General features: G+C 40.5%; 1 pseudogene; it reads left to right on the plus strand.

Annotated features, from left to right (window-relative positions):
- Nucleotides 1-363: 363 nt before the first annotated feature.
- Nucleotides 364-1,275, plus strand: LOC139018474 (dnaJ homolog subfamily C member 17 pseudogene; annotated as a pseudogene).
- The last annotated feature ends 4,399 nt before the right edge of the window (nucleotides 1,276-5,674 follow it).

Below are 5,674 nucleotides of genomic sequence, written 5' to 3' on the forward strand. Positions count from 1 at the left end.
CTATGAACAATCACGCTTAAGCTACATAATCTTTACTTAGGATAATCTCCTTCAGTTACTTCCTTGTCCCCTTAACAGAACAATAGAGTAGGGACCTTGGAATGGAGATAACAAACTCCCTAACCTTTGGAATAGAATGGATAGGATTAAAATCAACTGGTATAAATACAGATATAATAAGAGAATAAAGACAGAACCTGGCTGGAGAACCTGACTACAGAACCTGGCTAGGCTGCTGATCAACTGAACGCTGTCTCCGTGTCATTTCTTCTTCGCTGACTCCGTCCACACCTTTGGGAACCCCTGGACCTGCTGGGGTTGCACCCCAATAACTGGCACCCGAATCCAGTCAGGGTTGTAACCATGTCAGTGGCCAAGGAGCTCTTACAAATGGACCTGTATGCGCTGTTAGGCCTTGAGGAGAAGGCGGCGGTCAAAGAGGTGAAGAAGGCATATAGGCAGAAGGCCCTCTCCTGCCATCCAGACAAAAATCTGGATAATCCCAGAGCAGCTGAACTCTTCCACCAGCTTTCTCGGGCCTTGGAGGTACTGACTGATGCTGCAGCCAGGGCCGAGTATGACAAGGTGAGGAAAGCCAAGAAGCAGGCAGCAGAGAGGACCCAGAAACTAGATGAGAGAAGGAAGAAAGTGAAGCTTGACCTGGAGGCCCGGGAGCGGCAGGCTCAGGCACGGGCCCAGGAGGAGGAGGAGGAGAGCCGGAGCACCAGGACACTAGAGCAGGAGATCGAGCGCCTGCGAGAAGAGGGTTCCCGGCAGCTGGAAAAACAGCAGAGGCTGATGCAGGAGCAGATACGCCAGGAACGGGAGCAGAGGTTGAGAGGAAAGGCAGAACATCCTGAAGGCAAAGGAACTCCCAAGCTAAAGCTAAAATGGAAGTGCAGAGAGGATGGGTCAAAAGGCGGTTACTCCAGAGATATCCTCCTGCAGCTTCTTCAAAAGTACGGAGAAGTGCTCAACCTGGTCCTTTCCAGCAAGAAGGCAGGCATCGCCATGGTAGAGTTTGCGACCATCAAGGCTGCGGAGCTGGCTGTCCAGAATGAAGTGGGCCTGGTTGATAATCCTCTGAAGATTTCTTGGTTGGAGGGACAGCCCCAGGGCAAGGACGGCCCCAGCCACCCAGGACCGTCACAGGGCTCGGTGGTGTCCGAGAGGGACTATGAAAGCCTCCTCATGATGCACATGCGCCAAGCAGCTAAGTGGCAGCAGCTGATCGCCCAGATGCAGCAGGAGGACAAGGTGGGGCAGCTGAGGTAGCATTCAGCCCACCACCCCACAGCCCCTTTCACTAATAAACTTTTTTTATAAGTCTAAAAAAAACAAACTAAAAACAAGGAACTGTAGAAGGTCAAAGGAGCAAAGGAGGACCCAAAACATACCATGATGTAACAATAGAGGCATGCTTATAGGATCAAATGGTATAAATACAGTTGTAACAGGACAATAAAGGGAAAACCTGGCTATGCTGATCAACTGAACACTGCCTCCGTGTCCTTCCTTCTTCGCCGACTCTGTCTACACCTTTGGGAACCCCTGGACCTGCTGGGGCTAGATCCCAACATTTATTCTATTGAAACGAGAATACATTAATTCAATTGAACTTTGCTTTTCATTCATAGTGGGGGTGTCTCTGTCTCCTTTCTGTCACTCAAGGACCCAGGCTGAGACATGCCATTTTCACATGTGGCTTCCGAGGTCACTGTGGACATGGACATTCAGGCAGCTGACAAAGGCAGAGAAAATAGATTTGGCCTGTAGCCTGCAGTTTTCTGACCTTTGCTTGAAAATGTCAGCTCTAGAAGATCAGGAGTCTTACCTGTCTTGTTCACTCTATATCTCCTATGTGGTCAAACATTCTTGACCTTCTTGGAGAAAAAAAAATCTTCATATTGCACTTGAAATCTGCTAGAGGTGCTATTTATTCAAGCAGGATGCAGAGAACAGAAACTTCACTAGAATCTGATAGTCTTGGTGAGTGCATTTAAGGCAAAATCAATTTCCTCTGACAAGTATACTTAACAGTCTAAGTGATCAAATAAAATTTTCTAAAATAAATGTTAAACAAGTTTTGCTGTTATAAAAAATGTATGGTTAAAGTTTACAGTCCTGTGAAAGTAAATGAAATAACCCTGAGTATCTTAGAGAACTATCAACTTGCTTTTCAACACCTTGAGACTATTGGTGGGAGAGAGATTTAATCCAGAGACAGGTATGTAGCCAAGACTTGTTGGATATTACTAGGCATTAAAAAAGGGAACATAATGTGAACAAAGGATTCTTTTGGCCAACTTTCCTACAAAAACGACTACAAATTCTGCAAATATTATATTTAAGAAGTATCACCTTAAAAACATGGAAGAGTTGGTAAGAATGCTAGTCATTAGAAACATTTACCAATATTTCAAGTTCTCCTCCTTCTGAGCAAATGGTAGCATTGTACTTTCCAACTATCTTGAAGTTAGTGCAGCCATGTGACTTGCTTTGGACAATAAAATAGGAGCGGAGCTTATTAAGGTCCATGTATGATTCACCATATCCCTTCCCACTTCCAGATGACCATGCTTCTGTCAACTGCATGGATCCCTGAGTGAGACAAATGTGGAGCACACCACCTGCCAACTTGACATGGAGATTATATTATCAAGAATATATCTCTGTTGTGAGAAGTCACTAATTTAGAAGGTATTATACATGTATTAGTATATTGTGATTAATGTATTAAGATTATAAGAAGTTACCGAACTAAATTATAAAGGGGTGTGTGAACTCAGAGGGCTTAAGCCAGAATAGAGAGCAGAAGAATTTGAACTTGGTTTTGATGCTCTTGTGGTGCTGGGAATAGAGGTCAAAGTTCATGACTGTTAAAGGAGACCCCTGTCATGTTAAGCTTGGATCCTAAAAGGGCTACACATTAGAGCAAGGCTGAATCAGAAGGAAACTCACTTGCAGCCCAGAGAACTTCAAAGGAAGTTAACTTCATTGAGTAGAGCCATGAAGGAATTTAAAACAAACAAAAAAAATCAACAAAACTCGTCCTTGTGAAACTGAAATCAAAACCCCTATCTCTAATGGGTTTACAGTCCAAATTCATAGCACATCACCTGTTGGTACTATCCTAGAAATGCTTCCTCCGATGACTTACGCAAGAAAACCCAAATTCTTTCCAGAGAAAGGATCATTTATCCTAGACCTAAAAGAACACCACAGTAATATTTCAAAAACAGTGATCAACAGACAATAAAATAAATTTTATTAAGTACACAGGGAAACAAAGCACTATTATCGAGAGCCAGCAAAAAACAAGAGCAGAGAATCGCAAGGACTTCAGATATTAAAATGATCAGATTTCTAAAAAAGAAGCTCACTTTGTTCAAATAAATAAAAACAAACTTGAAAGTAACCTCAGGAAAGAGGAAAATTATAAAACATTATCTAGAAAATTACAAAAAGAATCAAATAGAACATGGAAAAAGTAGTTATCAATATTCACGGCCTGAGAGGCTTAAGAGCCAGTTATATAGGTAAAGGATATTGTTGGAAGGTAGGCCAGAATAAGTTATATAGAATGTAACATAGGGATAAAATAATAGAAAACATGGAAGCAAGATTAAAAGACAGGACGGATAGAGCAAGAAGTTCTAAACCACTTAATCAGGGTGCTAGAAGGGAGTAGAGTGGATGGGGCAGAGGCAATATTTGTTTAGGCAATGGTTGAGAATTTTTTCAAAGCTGATGAAAAACACCAGTTCTCAGATTTGGAACTGTGATTCTGAAGTAGGATAAACAAAAAGAAATCCCAATCAGTCACTCCCTAGTGAAACTACATACAGTTTTTGCATAGAAGAATAAGTCCTAAAAGTAGAAAAAAAAGATAGTTTACCTTCAAAGGAGCAATAGGTAGAACTCCACCTGAATGCTCAAGAAGCTGGGAGACAGGGAAGTGATATCGCCAATGTGCTAAGAGAAAATAAATGGCAACTTTTATACTAAAACCTGTAGCATTCTCATTTTAAAAAATTTAAAAATGAGAATAAATTGATATTTTTCAGGCAAACCAACACAGATAGAGCTCACCAAAATTAGTTCTGATTAGAATGAAATTTTAAAGGAAGTGCTCTAAGTAGACAGAAAATCATAACAGATGAAAGTCTGAGGTAAAAGATTAAAGAAAGAGCTAAGAAATAGTAGATATGTGGGCAATTTGAAATGGACATGGGCTGCATAAAACATTAATGATTTGTAGGATTTTAAAAATAGAATGAAAAAAACTAATAATAATAAAAATAATAAAAAAACATAATAATTAGTGCTGTAAATGAAGTAAAGTGCTCTAATGTTCCATGTGATCTGATCTGAAAGGAGGGTAACAGCTTTGATTAACTCTAAAGGTTCATTACATATGCATGTTTTAATTTCTAGGGTGACCACTAAAAGAATAGAAACTCCCAAACTAATAGAATAAAATGAAATTATAACAAAAAGAATCAATCCAAAAGAAGACAAGAAAGAAGCAAAAGGAAATATAGAATAGGTGGAACAAAGAGAAAGTAAAAAATACACTGTTTAATTTAAATCCAAATATATTAGTAATTATATTAAATGTAAATGTATTTGATATCTCACTAAAAATTAAAAACTGAGAAATTAGAAGATTAATTTTGCTTATATGAAGATAGAGAAAGTTTGAAAATAAAAAGAAAGGTACACAATGCAAATATTAACCAAAAGAAAGCTAATATATCTATATTAATATTAGCTAAAATAGCCTTATAGCAAAAAGCCTTATTAGTGATAGAAATAGCATATTTTAGTAATAAACTATTAATTTACCAGGAAAAATAACAATTCTAAAATCTTTTTCATCCAATAAGAAGATCTAAAAATGTATAAGTCAAAAATTTATAATATTAGGATAAATATATTAAAAACGAGGGCAACAAATTTTAATGTAATCTTATATAATAAAAGCCTAATATGCTAAGTGTCTAGTCATCCTGTCGCCATTCAACCAATCAAAGCATAAATGCTAATGATATGCTAAGGCCGCTGAACCACTTGCTATGATGTGCATTGACCACCTGGGGGCAGACAGTTGACTGGTTGACAAGTTGCTATGACGTGCACTGACCACCAGGGGGTAGACACTCCGACCCATAGGTTAGCTTGCTGCTGGGGTCTGGCCAATAGGGACTGAGCGAGATGGGCTGGACATGCCCTGCAGCCCTCCCGCCATCCCTCCATGGCTGGCCAACCTCCTACGTCTCTCCCCAGCCCCGATCTGCACCGGTGGGGTCCCTCAACCTGGCCTGCACCCTCTCGCAATCCGGGACCCCCTCGGGGGATGTCGGAGAGCCAATTTCAGCCCCATCCTGCAGGCTCTAATAAATATATAATAGCGAGTTCCATCCTATCTAATAACAGACAAACATGGTAATTGACCATACCTTCGCTATGCCTCCCATTGGCTAATCAGCACGATATGCAAATTAACCCAACCAATATGGCGGCCGGCAGCCACACAGCTGAAGTGAGCAGGAGGCTTGTTTGCTCCAGTGATGGAGGAAGACAAGGTTCCCCGCCTGCTGCGGCCCAGCTCTGAGCTCTGAAAGCAACAAAGTTTCAATTATAGAAGCTAAACATACCCCAGATACCTGCT

Source organism: Myotis yumanensis, unplaced genomic scaffold, assembly GCF_028538775.1.
Source record: "Myotis yumanensis isolate MYYU_CA2020_CCGP unplaced genomic scaffold, mMyoYum1.0.hap1 SCAF_10, whole genome shotgun sequence".
Classification (NCBI taxonomy): Eukaryota; Metazoa; Chordata; class Mammalia; order Chiroptera; family Vespertilionidae; genus Myotis; species Myotis yumanensis.